Raw genomic sequence first — 15007 nt, forward strand, 5'->3', positions numbered from 1 at the left:
CTATTTGAATTTTGTTTTAGTCTAAACTATTGTGATTAATTATTTTATAAGATTTTTTTTATATGCACATGGTTAAAAATCAATTACCATTTCAAATAAAAGCAATATTCTTCCTTATTCTACTCGACCTTAAATCCTCCCTGGAAGTCTGTGCTTTACTTTAGCTGTATCTTCTACTAGTGACCTCCATGTCTTAAAATAATACATTCACACTGCTGTTTGTTCATTTACCCATTTTAGACATTAATTCCACTTCCTGGTAGTTGTACAACTTTGGACAAATTATTTGACTTTGCTATACCTCAACTTCAAGTTTTGTAAAAGAGGGAAAATAATATTACTGTAATCGCCAACACTCTTGTAAGGATTAAATGAGTCACTATATGTAAAGTGCTTGGTATATAGTAAGAATCATGTAAGCTTTAACTGTAATAATAATAACAGTAGCAATTATTATAATCACTAATAATAGATGGAAACAGCTTTCTTATATCACCTTCCCACTTTCCACCATCTCATCTCCTCTTCCTTCCTATATAACTTCAGCACAGTTTTTCAACCAATCAATAAAAAACATTATTATGATTATTATTATGATCAACTGAAGTAGATAATGTATTCCATATGTTAGGGTCCATTTGCAGATAACAAAATGATTCAAATTACCTTAAGCACAACCCAATAAAGAGAATTGGGGGCTGACAGTATGACCCAGAACCAACAGTTGCATTTAGCAGCATCCTATTTGTAGATGAGATGGCAGTTATCCTAATAGGCCTGTGTGAACCTCCTAAGAGGAAACTACTTGTACAGGAGGTGAGGACTGGAGAGTCCTGCCCTGAAGGAGCCTGATGAGGGAAGCACAGGGGAATCTGGCAGAGAAATACCCTTTCCTCCTCTAGCGTCCCTCTGGCACCCTCTAGTGACAAGGCTTAACATCGTGGCATCTGGTGAAGAGAGTATTTACAAACCCCACCTCCATCATCACAGAGCGGGAAGGAAGGGTGGATTTGGAGCTAAGAGGCAATAACTTAATAACTTACGCTTCTATTAAGTTCAGAAGCCTTCTAACATATTTACTCTGGTTAAATTCCAAATGCTAAGTCAAAGGCTTGGATATGTGTGGTGGGAAATGGGCAGCATGTTAGTTGTTTTCAGATATTTGAAGAACTGCCACATGCGGGAGGAAATCATTATTGTGTGTTGTTCAGAGGGAACAAGACTATGGGAGGGGGTTTGGGCAGATTCCCTGGGGAATTTGGACATTTATCACCACATGTTTTGATTATCCTGACACTAAGGCCAGTTTGGGAGAACAGCTGGGATAGGACATTGGGATAGATGATCTCCAAGACCCATTCCAATGTGGAGAAGCTACAGACTTTTCAGGAATACCTCTTACCTAAAGTGAGGTGTGCCTGTGTATCTATCCATCAGTCTCCCCATGTGTCTATCTCTGCATTATCTATCCTTCTGCACACCCATCCATCCTCTTTTGGGTTGTCTTAAAACTCAACGAAGTTATTTCACTCAAAACTAATATTATTTCGACCAGTGTTTACTGGCTTCCTAGGGCTATTATATTAATAGTGGAATTAATTGACATTACATACAAAGGCATTATTTTTATTTGGTTTAAATATTAGATAGGTTTTATTTGCTGTCTTTTCTATTCCAGGTGTCCTTTTTCTTTTTTAAAATCTTTTCTTTTTTTAAGTAAGGTCTAGGCCCAACGTGAGGCTTGAACTAATGACCTCTGAGATCAAGAGTCACATGTTCTACCAACTGAGCCAGCCAGGCGCCCCTCAGGTGTCCTTTTTCTAAAAATTCCTTGTAATATGCCAGAAAGACAGGAATAATATCAGCAAAGAGACTGAATAAAACTACACACAACCAAAGCACTAAAAATGAGAAAACAACATATTGTATGATAAACTAAGGGACTCCAAGGTAATTCCACCGTAAAGTTTCAGAAATGTAGCCTACAGTTGTCTCAGCAGAAGAGCCGGGCCTAGGATCTAGGTCTATTATGTGTCTCATGGCTTATTTCCTTAGTTCAGGCCTTGTCTGAGAGTGTGAACGGGATGATTTTACTCTTTGAAACTGGACGTGTTTTCTTTTCTGACACCTGGGAATTTTAAAGAATCGGGTTGCTAACACAAATGAAATCATGGAGAGCATTTCCTTGGTGGGACCTCTCCATTGTTCAGTGGTGAAATACATATGGATAATGATGAGCTCTCTGCCACTGTGTGGTGGCATCTGCCAGTGTGTTAGAAAACCTGTAAGCGTAAGGGGATGCTAAGGGAAATACGGAGTCGGTCACCTCTGTTTACAGAGCCGTGTAACACAAAGCCGAAACCTTGGTTTGATTCATGAAGAAAGTAGGGCCCAGAGAAAAAAGGGAGCTGCCTAACATCACACAGACAGCATTGCACATCTGGGATTAGAAATCAGATCTCCTGATTCACAGCCCAGAACTTTTTTTTTCTTTGACCTACTTTGTAGTTTTGTTGCATAGAAAATCATTAAGATAATTGCTCGGGAAAGTCAAAATCCTCCTGCCAAAAACCTGTTCTCTGGTACTCAAGGTCTCATCCCTTCGGTCCCTTAAATGCTTTGGCATCGTTTGTCCTCATGTGGGTCAGTGCAGCCACCATGTCTATGGAGGAGACGCACAGCGTGCGTAAGCGGGCCTCCCCAGTCGTGCTTACTCTTGTTTCTGCACAGGCAGGCCTTTTTTTCTCATCAGTAACCCGAGGTAGTGGCTCTGTGACTATGCTCCCCACAGCAGCTGGTTGGGGCTCCACGTCTGGGGGCACAGTTGCAAGAGCGCACGCCACCCCATCCTGACAGTGAGAGTTGGTTAATCACATACAATCCGCCAACAGTGGGCCGACTTGTAATTGTTACAGAGCCCTTTCAATTTCTTGCAATTTCCTTTGTCTCAGCAGTTTTGGTTGCATCCTGAAAACTGTCAGGCTTCCTTGTTTCTGTAAGGACCTGACAATTCTGGCCTCACAATGCAGCTTAAATTGGACCAGCTGCTGCCTCAATGGAGCAGTCTGCCCATCTCCAAGGCATTAAGCCCAAAATTATTTCGAAAATTGAAGCCTTTGACTTGCTCTGGATTAATGTGATTAAGCAGGGCTTGCTTTAATTTGTAGCCATCTCTTCCTTTATTAATAACATCTCATCAGTTGGAGCAGCACGTACGTATGCGAGACAACAGAAAGTTAGGTTGATTGCAGTTTGTCTGTAAGAAGTCTTTAATGTTTCAGTAGCAACTGTTACAAGGCTTCAGTTGTGGGCAGATTCAGATCTGCTTGTTATTCTTAATTTTTTTTATGGAAAACTAATAAGCAAATGAGTTCTCCCTCCTTCTCTTTGTCCCCACCCCCCGGAGGTCTACATTTGATTTACAGCTCCCTTTAAGTAATAAAGAAAGGATCTTTTTTTCATCTGAATTGTATCAGCTGGTGAAATCTGGAAGAAATATCCTTCAGGGTTAAGAAAGGTAGAATTAAAAGGGATTTGAGGTCTTTCTCTGGGTAATTGAAAGAGTATAACCATTATGATGATTAAAAATAATCTGTTAGCTTTTCTAAATAAGAAAGTATATACCTCATTACTTGAGACCTAGATTTTTATAATAACAGTGGTGGGGGATAGTGGAAGGAATAAGGGCAATGTTTTAAAAATGTCTTTAATAATTTCCTTAAGCTCAATGAAATTATTCTTACAAAATGTATCCTGGCCAACTTAAGATGGTTCTAATTTTAGGTCGCACCTCTTTTCCCCTTAGTATAGTTTAACTAATTGGAAGTATAGTTCAAGTATTTTTCTGAAGTTAAGTGTGATCCTCCTTTTATACTGTCAGAGCCAAAGAAGACAGGTCTGGGAGTCAGCAAATCTGGAATTATTCTACCTTTTTCTTTTTTTTCCTCCCCACCAAAAAGCTGTGTTACTTTGGGAAAGCAACTCAACTTCTCTGTGCCTAAACCTCCTCATGTTTAATTAGGATACTGAGGAGAAAGCTTTCTAAAATCCCATCTAGTCCTATTATTCTATAGATCCAACTTTAAGGCTTCTTACCTTATTTAAAAAATACAGTTCCCTGGGTCTGATTCCAGTGTAATATTCTTTTTTTTTGGTGGGCAGCAAAGTTTATTGAGTGATAGTAAAGTGATAGTACAAAGCTCCCAAAGAGGGAGGGGACCCTAGAGGGTTGCCCTCCTATGTAATATGCTTGCCTTTCCCCTTTATAAAGTTTAAAGTATAAATGATCGAATTTGCTGATATTTGGGTCACATCTCCAATTTGGAAATTTCTGGGTGTCGAAGAGCCTCAATAACACAGAACCATTCATACACTTATAATTGTATCTAAAGCCCTGGAGAGACGCCTGGCTGGCTCAGCTGGTGGGGCATGAGACTCTTGATCTCAGAGTTGTAAGTTCAAGCCCCACTTTGGGTGTAGAGATTACTTAAAAATAAAATCTTAAAAAAAAAAAAAAAAGCCCCAGACGTGTGCCTCCCCTACAGTTTTCATTTCGTGCACACATAACTCAAGGTTTTTATTCCTTAGTCCTGTTTCACTTGAAGGTGTATATCTAAAAACAATTCTCATTTGGAAAACTAAAAAAAAGGTAACAGAACTTAACGCTTAAGGCCATCCTTGCTATAAATAAATGGTCATCTTGTTTATAGTTTTTTTTGGCTACTTAAGAAAATAAATTTTGTTTGCATTAAGAACTGTTTAGATGGGCAATAAAACCCCATATCAAAGCGCAATGCATATTATGCCAGGGAGAAGTTCTAAAAACATGTTTCGTTTCCTCCTCTTATTTTACCCAGTATTTTGAATATCTCTTGTAACCTTGACATTCCCTGTTCTGTTAAAGACTTGACGGTCAGTTGAATCATTATTTGCTTATTCTTTAGATCTGTCCTCCACAGATGCTGGTACCCCCAAACTGAGGGCGCCTGGCGCTCAGAGCCAGGTACAGCAGTGGGTTGCCCCAGGGTCGACGTCACAAGATGTGCTGCGGAGTACCTTTGGGGCTCTGTTGGAGCCCATCTGTTCCATAAATCCCTTTACTCCATAAGAGGCTGCATACCTGCTTCTTGACCTAGTCCTGCCACTGTCTATGGGATCGGACCCCCTCTATGACAGATAGACCCCAAAAATGTACAGCAGCTCCAACACAATACAGATTTACTTTTTGTTCACGTAACAACTGCAAGTGGGCATTCCTGGTCAGTGGGCCGCTTTTCTCACTTGGTGATTCGGAAAACCAAGCAGCTTCCATTTTGTGGCTCTGCTACCCCCTGGGTCCCTGTTGTCATCGACATCTGGTCTGTGAGATGGGCAGCCAGAGCGTGGCCAGGGCGAACCTGCTGCTTGAATGGCTGGGCTCAGAAATGGTGCACGAAGCTCCTGCACACATTCTTGGTAGGACTCAATCGCGTGGCCGCACTAACTGCCGGGAAAGCTAAGAGATGCCGTTAAGATGGGCTTCCCAAGACGAGGACATAGATTTCTGCTGAAGAGTCTGCAGAACCTCAGAATTTAAGTCATTTTCAGCTCCACCTTCCTGCAATTTCATGGTAACTTCTGGAAGAAGGTGCTAAAGTGGTTATCATTTGTGACTGGAGCTCTTTATGGAACTTTAGACATTTCAGATGGTCTTTTTGAGTTGATGTCAAAGGACCCAAGCATCTCAAGCCCCCCTTCTGACTAATTTGACTTCTGGCTTGGTCCTTTGAAGTTTATTGGAGCTCTAAGTCTCATGGGTACCATTTGGGTGGCAGTCAGGGCAATTATACTAGTCTTGGGTGAGTGACCGGAATAGATTTTTTGTCTTTTAATGAGTGTTCACTTTACAAGGTAATGCCAAATTGTTTTAATGCCAAATTGTTTTCCGTTTTTAAAGGTTTTATTTATTTGAGAGAGAGAGGGCACGCACAGATGAGCGGGGGGAGGGGTAGACGGAAGGGGAGAAGCAGACTCCCCACTGAGTGCTGAGCCCCACCCAGGGCTCCATCCCCAGACCCCGTGACCTTGACCTGAGCTGAAGTCAGATGCTTAACTGACTGAGCCACCCCGGCACCCCCCAGAATAATTTTTTGCCTTAAAGTAGAATTAAACATTTTTTTGCCTTTGGTGTTTTTTGTTTTTCTTTTTAAACAAAGGACATTTAGGGCACTGATTATATGGGGATCATGCTGTTGTTTTCTTCTTATTTCCTACTGTAATTTTTTTCCGGGCTCTGCTACTAAATGGCTACATTTGGGTATCTGTTTGAGCCTTTGTGTCTTCATTAGTGAAAGTGGGGATACTAATTCTCACCTTGATGGATGGGGTGATTATTAAAGCATGCATTACATGTTTTCTGTGTAACTACTCAACATAACCCTGTTAAAAGAATTAATTAAAATAAAATAGCTGGCTCTCCAGACATGTGTAACGGGTGAAAATGGCCAGGGGCGGTGGGTGGGGGTGGGGGTGGTGTGGGGGGCAATATGAACATTCATTTAGAAATATACATTCTTGGAGCTTTAAGAAATCAGTTATATCAAGACTAATTCCCACTGAGAATGCATTTTGGGCATTTGCTCTTTAGGGCAGTCTTCCCTGATCCCACAAGTTTGGGTTCAGTGTCTTCCCCATGTCCCCTTACCTCTCCCTATACTCATACTCCTCCAGAGCACTGACCAGTTTATGTTCCTACTGCCCCACTGCATGGAAAGCTTTTTATTTTCTGCTTTATCTCTCGGCCTAGCAAGGTTGAAATGCACAAAATTGCCATTTATTGTAGTAGAAGATGGTTGGATATTTGTAATTTCATGTGGTTGAACCTAATACATGGGCATCATGAGAAATTTTGTTAGCTGTTGAGTGATGTTTGACACCTAAAAGTGGGATCCGTACTACTTTTGAGTTTCGTGGCTATGTTTGGTATCTCTCATGCCATCATTGGCATCATGTAGGCTAATATATGGGCTATACAGAGGCTAATACACTAAAAATTAGTGTGTTTCTCCAGCTAGTTCGAATATCTATGACTCAGATTCTCAGGTGCACAGATGCCTTAAGAACAAGCTAGTATCTGGTTTATTGTGCATCTCCCACAGTGCCAAACAGTTGTAGGCAAATGGTTGGCACTTAATATTTTCAGATTTGTCTTTAAATCGGTTGTTTTAAATTACAGTGGAAGAATAAGAGTCTCCTAATTGAGAATTGTTAAGTGATTCAGCCATAAATACTGGAGTCTTTGACAGAACTAGTGTTTATACCCAGTGGCTAGTCCGTTTCCATGATGGCACGGTTGCCTTAGACTTACTTAAGGATGTCGGGATGATTTGACAGTGTGTTTTCTTGCTCTAGGCTTTTTTGTGTGTGTCATCAGGTTTCATGGGAAGAAACACCAAATTTGGAATCAGACCTGGTTTCAGATCCAGTTATGCCATTTGTAGACATGTGACCTTGGCATAGCCATTGCAATTTTTTGCTATTTTATTTGCTTCATTTGTAAAATGCCTGCTTCGCACCATTGTTACGAGAATTTAATGAGATCCAATATGTAGATACTTTTGGCAGTGAGTAACAGAAATCTCAACTAAAATTGGCTTAAAAATAGGGACATGTCCTGTTTTTTACATAACTGGAAGTCAAGAAGTTCCAGAGTAGTTAATTTAGTGGCTCAAAAAAGAAAAATCATCAAGAATTCAGGTTCTTCCCATCTTTCTATTCTGCTATTCTCAGCTTTGGCAGCATCCCTCACTGGCCCTGAATGGCTGCCATACTTTCAGGCATCCAGGTTCTCAACTTCAATATCCGCTGTCAAGAAAAGGGTGTTGGTACTCCATATTTGTGTCCTTTCTGTAAGAAGGAGAAGAGTTTCTTAAAAGTCCCTTAGAAGACGTCCCCATATATCTCTATGGCTAGAATTGTTTCATGTGCCTGTGCCTAGGCCAGTCACTGAAAAGTGCAATGGGATGCAATAGGTCCAGTTATAAAAGTTGTCAGGAAGGGAAGATTGGAACAGTTAAAACTTACCCCTCGTATGTCAGAAGGGCCCAGCCTGCCCACCATTGCCTGACTGCCTACCATTATTGGTATTCTGTAAGCAAGGAAAATGTGGCGAGTGGATAGCTCTTGGATAGCCAACGATGTGTGCCATCGCATGTGACAGTGCTTGGCTAACCATAAAGTAGGATGTGAATGCAAGTTTAGGATTATAATATTTAACTGGGTGGTTATTGGTGTGTGTCTAAAACCCCAGATGTGTTCCTTCCCTATGTTTTCATTTCATACACACACAAGTCAAAGTTCTTGTTCCTTAATCCCATTTCATTTGAAAGTATGTGTCTGAAAACAATCTCCGTAAGAAAATAGAACTTAAAAATGTAACAAGATTTGAATACTTAGGGACATCAATTTGGATAAAAAGTGTGCTTTCTGAGACTTTGCAAGAAGAATAAGCAAATAGCTGTATAGGTCTTCAGACATTTCATCTGATTATCATACAAAAGTAAAAACAAATTAAAAGCAAAACCAAACACCTGTCATAATAAAGGCTGGGCTCACAAGAGAAGTGTTGCCATAAGATGATCAAATTTATCTTACTCATTATTGTAGACTCGATATGAGCTATGATTTGCTAATGGGGGAATAGCAGATTTACAAAAATGTTTATAAGCATTTCTTTGCATATTTTTACTTTCTGGAAAAAAAAAACATAAAAAAAAAATCACCACTTTGTTTTACTGTTCAATAGCTGTGGCCAAACCTATAAATCAAAGGTATGAGTTAACCTTCTTTGTCCCTGTCTCCCATCCGTGAAGAAGAAATTATGTACATTGTTAAAACACACACATATACCAACATTCTTTTCATACTTGTTAAATGCTGTTATACATATGTGTCAATGTGGGTCCTATGAGGGGTACAGAAGTTCATAAGACAACTATATTGTATTCAAGTAGCTCAGTAGAAGATAATTCTAATTTAAGGGAGAGAGTGCCGAGGACCACAGGACAGATCCAGGTGACAACTCAGAGGAGTGGGGATGAGCAAGGAGTCATGTGGGAGCTGATGCTGGACAGATGGAGGGTGATGGGGCAGAAGTGGTCTGGAGAGAAGCACCACGTGTGTGTGAGGAACAGTGCTAGCAAAGTGGTGGGAAAGCCTGGCAGGAAGGGGAGATTGTGGCAAAATCACGTGGCGCACACACACAGCGTAAGTGTAATATTCTGGCATTGAATCATTTCCCACGGATACTAAAATGTGTTTTTAAATAGTGAAAAAGATCATGAAAATTCATCAGTTGCCTTCTATTTTCACTAGTTCCTTCACAAACTCCGGGGTAGTCAGGCTCTCAGTGGCTCATGTATTTAGAATTCCATTTAAGGAGCATTCAGTGATCACCGGCTACCCAGAAGACACTGACCTTAGCTGCTTGGAGTTCAAAGACAGAATGCAATTCAGCTCCTGCCCCTGAGAAGGTTGGGCTTCAGGGCTCTTCCATCAGCTACCACCAGGCTTCATCATCCCTTGGCCTCTTGAGTTATTCTCTAGGTTATTCTCTTTGAGAAACAGGTCGGTTCTTCTACCTTGTTCCATGGGGAGTAGGGAACAGCTACACTCGCTGGGGATAAATCATCCAGCCACACTGCAGAGAGGAGAAACTGTAGTGAGCCAGCCCCCACACCCCTGTTGTCGGCCTGTGTGTGGCCTCTGCCTCTCAGTCACTTTTACTGATGGATTCCTTCATATCATCCAGGGAAGTAGGCAGTGGGAAAGTGAGGTGAAACTGGCTGTTAACTTCTACTCACCAAAATCAGCGGAGCCCCAGAACCTAGAACAATGGAGGTGGTGCCAAGCCCCACATTCTAGAGGGAGGTTCTAGACCACTGATATAGGACCTTCTAGGAAATTGTTAAAAATGTTTATACCAGCGTTAGACAGAGGGGTATGAAGAGTTGAGAGCGAGGATTTCTTTGAAGGGCATGTTGGAAAATGAGGCATCCTCTGCCACCCAGTACCTAGGGAGAGCCAGTAAAGTGGATACCTTGTTGTGACCTCAAGCCAAGTGAAGGAAGCCTCAAGAAGGTAACCTGGAGAATTTCACATCTGCTCCTAGAGTTTGGGAAATGTAAGGATTGGTGTGTAGTTCCCATGGAGGGCAAAGGCCAAGGCTGCAGCAAGAGCTGGCTGGCTGGCAATGGAAAGAAGATGTAACTGGGGCTACTGTGGGACGGGATTGAATTATGCTTCCATCAAGGTGAGGCAAAGGTGTGTGTTTTCCAGAATTGAACCCTGTGCTAGGAAGCCAGTCTGGGATCTTTTACGAAGTATCTCTCCCAAGAGGACCCCGTGGAGGGACAAAAGGAGTTCTACAGAGAAATCTGTGGGGTGGATTGCTGGAAGCCCAGAGGTTAGGAGCAGACAGGGGCAGTAGTAAGCAGCTGGCTGGAGCAGACAGAGGAGAGGCCCTGCCTGCTTCTAGGGAGCAGTGGCCAGAGGTTCTCAAAGGGAGGATCCCCAGAAACCTACCAAATTACCCAGAGAGGAAAAGAAGCTTTAATTACCCATTGGCCACATACAGAGGGAACCTCAATACCAGATGTATTAATTTTATAGGAGTGCCATAACAAAATCCATGGACCGGGTGGCTTAAACAATAGAAATTCATTATCTCACAGCTCTGGAGGCTGGAAGACCAAGATGAAGGTGGTGGCAGGGTTGGTTTCTTCTGAGGCTTCTCTCCTCGGCTTGTAGATGGTGGTCTTCTCCCCGTGTCTTCACTTGGTATGACCCCTGTGTGTCTGTGTCCTAATCTCCCTGTTTTTATAATGATTCCAGTCATATTTAGGGACCACCCCAGTTGACCTCATTTTACCTTAATTACCTCTTTAAAGATCTTCTTTCAAATATAATCACGTTCTGAGGACCTGGGGGTTAGAATTCAATGTATGAGTTATGAGGGGACACAATTCAGTCCATAACACAGATTACAAATGTCACCTACCATATAGGGCTGAGTTCTTTCTCCCCTATCTTCTCTCTCTCTCTGGGCTCAACAATGGAAGGGTCAGGATGACAGAGAAAGAGGATAAAGCAGAGCATGAAGAAGCTAACCATGTCTTCCCCTCCAACTCCAAGCTTCCTGGCCTGAAGATGGCCCACGTTGGGAAGAGGAGTTAGAGTGTTCTCAGAAGGCCATCATCAGGAAGTCTTCGGACCTCGCCAGCTATGAACAATACAGCTGTCATCTCAAATCCTGATTTTTTAACCCAGTCATTCCAGGAAAGCATTACTTGTGATAGGAAAATACGTAGTTCATTTTAAGGTTTACCGCAAAAGGCAATCCTATTTAACATCCTAGAAGAGACTTTCCAAGAGTCATTGACCATCCTCCAAGCTACCTTTTGGGTTTTATCATTTACAAGGCTTCTGAAGAAATAAAGGGAACGGGAAAAAGTTTTGAATCATGGGCTCTCTAATGAATGATTATTTTCAGTTCTGGATTGACACAATACAACTTAAAAAAATTTAGTAGACTAGTAATTAACTTGCATGCTTGTATGTATAATTAAAGTTAAATGCTTAGGTGAGGTATGCAGAATAACTTGCCCTTAAAATGAAAAATAAAGGTTACTATCCAAAGTTTTTTTTTTCCAATAAAAACAGATATAAGTCTGATATTCTAAGGACATTACAGATATTTCTTTAAAAATAAAATTAAATATTTGATCCATGAAAGGGATTATATAAAGTCAATTTAATTTGTAAAGCCTGTTAATAAAAGGAACCCATCATTCAACTTAAGAACTAGAACTTGACCGGTAATGTCGAAGCCCTTGGCATGCCCCTCTCTCATTGGATCCCCTGGCCTTCTTCCCAACATTGTCCACCATCTGAGTGTGGTTTTTATTGTTTCTTTGCTTTTTTTGTAGTTTTGCCACCTGCTTGTGTATCCCAAAGCAATATATTATTTAGCTTTGCCTGTTAGGACCGTTTCATAGGTGGTGTCATACTGTATGGATTCTTGCATGAATTATTTTTCTCAGCCAATGTTTTATTCCTGAGATTCATCCACATTGCACCACATAGCTGTAGTTCATCACTGCTTTTCTGCTGATGGCATATTATTTTTTGGCCAGGCTGCAATTTATTTTTTCATTTTCCTATAGATGGACATTGGGTTGTTTCCACTTTTTTTCCCCTATTATAAACAGTGTCATTTTGTACATTCTTACACATTCCCAGTGCCTTTGTATAAGAGTATCTATAGGTCCTTCTGGAATTTTGAGTTGTAGAGTGTCTGCAGCTCTTGATTTACAAAGTAGGATGAACCTTTCTCAGGGTATAAATTTTTTGCTGATTCTATAGGCATGAAATGGCATCTTGTGGTTTTAGCTTGTGTTTTATTAATTACTAATGAGATACAAGTAATTTTCATATATTTATTGAATATATTTCATATATTTATTTCTCTTCCATGAAATGCCTGTTTTGACCTATTGCTAATTATCCTATTGTGATTTTTGTCTTTTTCCTTCCTGATTTAAAGTTTTTTAATATAGTCTGTTAAAAATTCTTTATTGTGTCTTTTGATGAGAAGTTCTTAATTTTGATGATTGAATTTATGAAACTTTTTTCTTATGGTTTGTGCATTTTGTATCTTGCCTAGATTCCTTAACCTAGGATCACAAATATCTTCCCATCTGTTGGCTTCTAGAAGATAATAAAGGAGTTTTGCATGAAAAAGTTTTCATGTAAATACAGTTGATTTTTGTTTTTTTAATGTGAGGATCTGGTTTTATCTTTGCCTTTATGAATGATCAGTTGTTCTGGGGGTCTAAAATGTAACCTTTGTCATATAGTAAGTTTTCATACTTGCATGGGTCTCTTTCTGGGCTCATTATTTTGTTCCTTAGCTTGATTTATCCATCACTGTACCAATGCACCATCTTAATTATTAATTATATATTTGGTAAGACAGGTCTTTTCAACTAGTTTTTGAGGAGAGTCTTGGCTGTCCTTAGCCCTTTACTCTTCCATTCTAACATAGAATCACCATATCAACTTTGATGAAAAATTCCTGGCCATGATTTTGATGAAATTTTTGAGATAAACCTAAGTTGGCCATGAAGTTTAGCTTTTAAATATATTGCTGGGTTCAGTTGTTATTAATTTTGGTTTGGAGTTTGCAACTTGGTTCATGAATGAGATTGGCCTATAATTTTCTTTTTTTAATACTGTCCTTGTCTGATTTTAGTATTGAGTTATACCAACCTCACTGAATCTGTTGGAGAGCATTCCCCCTTTTATCTAATATTTTAAGAGAGTGTCTAAGATTTGGATTATCCACTTCTTGATTATTCTATAGAATTTACCTGTAAAGCCCTTCAGGCCTTATGTTTCCCTCTGGAGAAGATTTTTTTTAACTAACAATCCATTTTTTAAAAATGGCTATTAAAGAGAAATCAGCCTTTCTTTTTCTTTGTGCGTCACTTTTGGAAAGTTATATTTTTGTTGACATAAAATTACTATAGTGTTTTTCTCATCTTTCTTTGCTGCATTGGTAGTTATGGCCCAATTTTATTTGTAATATAGTTTATTTGTACTTTCTCCTTTTTTCTTCATCAGTATTTAGCTTCAGGAGTCTTTATATTAAATGTTTATGTTCATTAGTTTATGCTTCCCTCTTGTGGTTCCTTCCCTTAAATATTTTTGTTATTCTATTGTTCTCTAACTTGTTCATTAATATTTTAAATTTTTGCTCCTTCCTCATTATATAATTGAATTAAAGTTATAAATATCCAGCAAAGAACCAGTTTTGCTGCCTCCCAATCATTTTTTTTTTTTTTAGAGGGAGAGGGAGGGGCAGAAGGAGAGAAAGAATCTTGAGCTGGCTCCATGCCCACCATGGAGCCCAATGTGGGGCTCAGTCTCACCACCCTGAGATCATGACCCCAGCTGAAATCAAGAGTCAGACGTTTAACCAGCTGAGGCACCCAGGCAGCCCCCAATAGTTTTGATAGTATGGTTGATCCTTGAAGGAAAGGGAGGTTGGGGGGACTGACCCCTCATGCAGTCAAAAATCAACATATAACTCGACTCCCCCAAACTTAACTCCTAATAACCTACTGTTGATCAGAAGCCTTATTGGTAACATAAATAGTGAATTAATACATGTTTTCTATGTTAGGTGTATTATATACTTTGTTCTTACAATAAAGTAAGCTAGAGAAAAGAAAATGTTGTTAAGAAAATCATAAGGAAGAGAAAATACACTTACTATACACTACTTTAAAAAATCTGCATATAAGTGGACCCATACAGTGCAAATCCATGTTGTTCAAGGGTCAACTGTAGTGTTTTCATTGTAATTTGGCTTTAAGTATTTTAAAAATTTTATTGTAATTTCTTCTTTTTGACTTACTTAATTTTTAAGGTTGTTTTTTTTTTTTGATACTTATATCTAATAAATCTCAAGTCAAAAAAGCATTTGTAACCCTCATACCTTGCTGGTGGGAGAGGAAAGTGGTGTAGTCACTTTGGAAAGCAGTCTGGCCATTTATCAGAAGGTTAAACATAGAGTTACTATGTGACCCAGCAGTCCCACTCCTAAAGAAATAACAATCTATGTCCACCCAAAAGCCTGTGCGTGAATGTTCATACCAGCATGGTTTGACTACTCATTGTAGCCAAAAAGTGGAAACAACTCAAATGTCCATCAGCTGGAGAATGGATAAAGTGTGGCATATACATAGAATAGAATATTATTTGGCAATAAAAAAGAACAAAATACTGACACATGTAACAACATGGTTGACCTGGAAAACAGTGACAGTGAAAGAAGCCAGTCACAAAAAACCACATAGTGTATGATTCCTTGTATTTGAAATGTGTGTATTTCTAAGATCTAGAAATCTATAGGGACAGAAATTAAATCAGTGGTTGCCTAGGAGGGGATGGAGGGTTTGGAGGATAA

At 39.8% G+C, this 15007-nt stretch overlaps 1 protein-coding gene across 2 annotated transcripts in view; it reads left to right on the plus strand.

Annotated features, from left to right (window-relative positions):
- Nucleotides 1–15007, plus strand: part of MSRA (methionine sulfoxide reductase A) — a 263039-nt gene that overhangs the window by 228832 nt on the left and 19200 nt on the right. The window lies entirely within an intron of this gene.

Source organism: Leptonychotes weddellii, chromosome 2 (genome assembly GCF_054177405.1).
Source record: "Leptonychotes weddellii isolate Sample4059 chromosome 2, ASM5417740v2, whole genome shotgun sequence".
In the NCBI taxonomy this organism is placed as follows: Eukaryota; Metazoa; Chordata; class Mammalia; order Carnivora; family Phocidae; genus Leptonychotes; species Leptonychotes weddellii.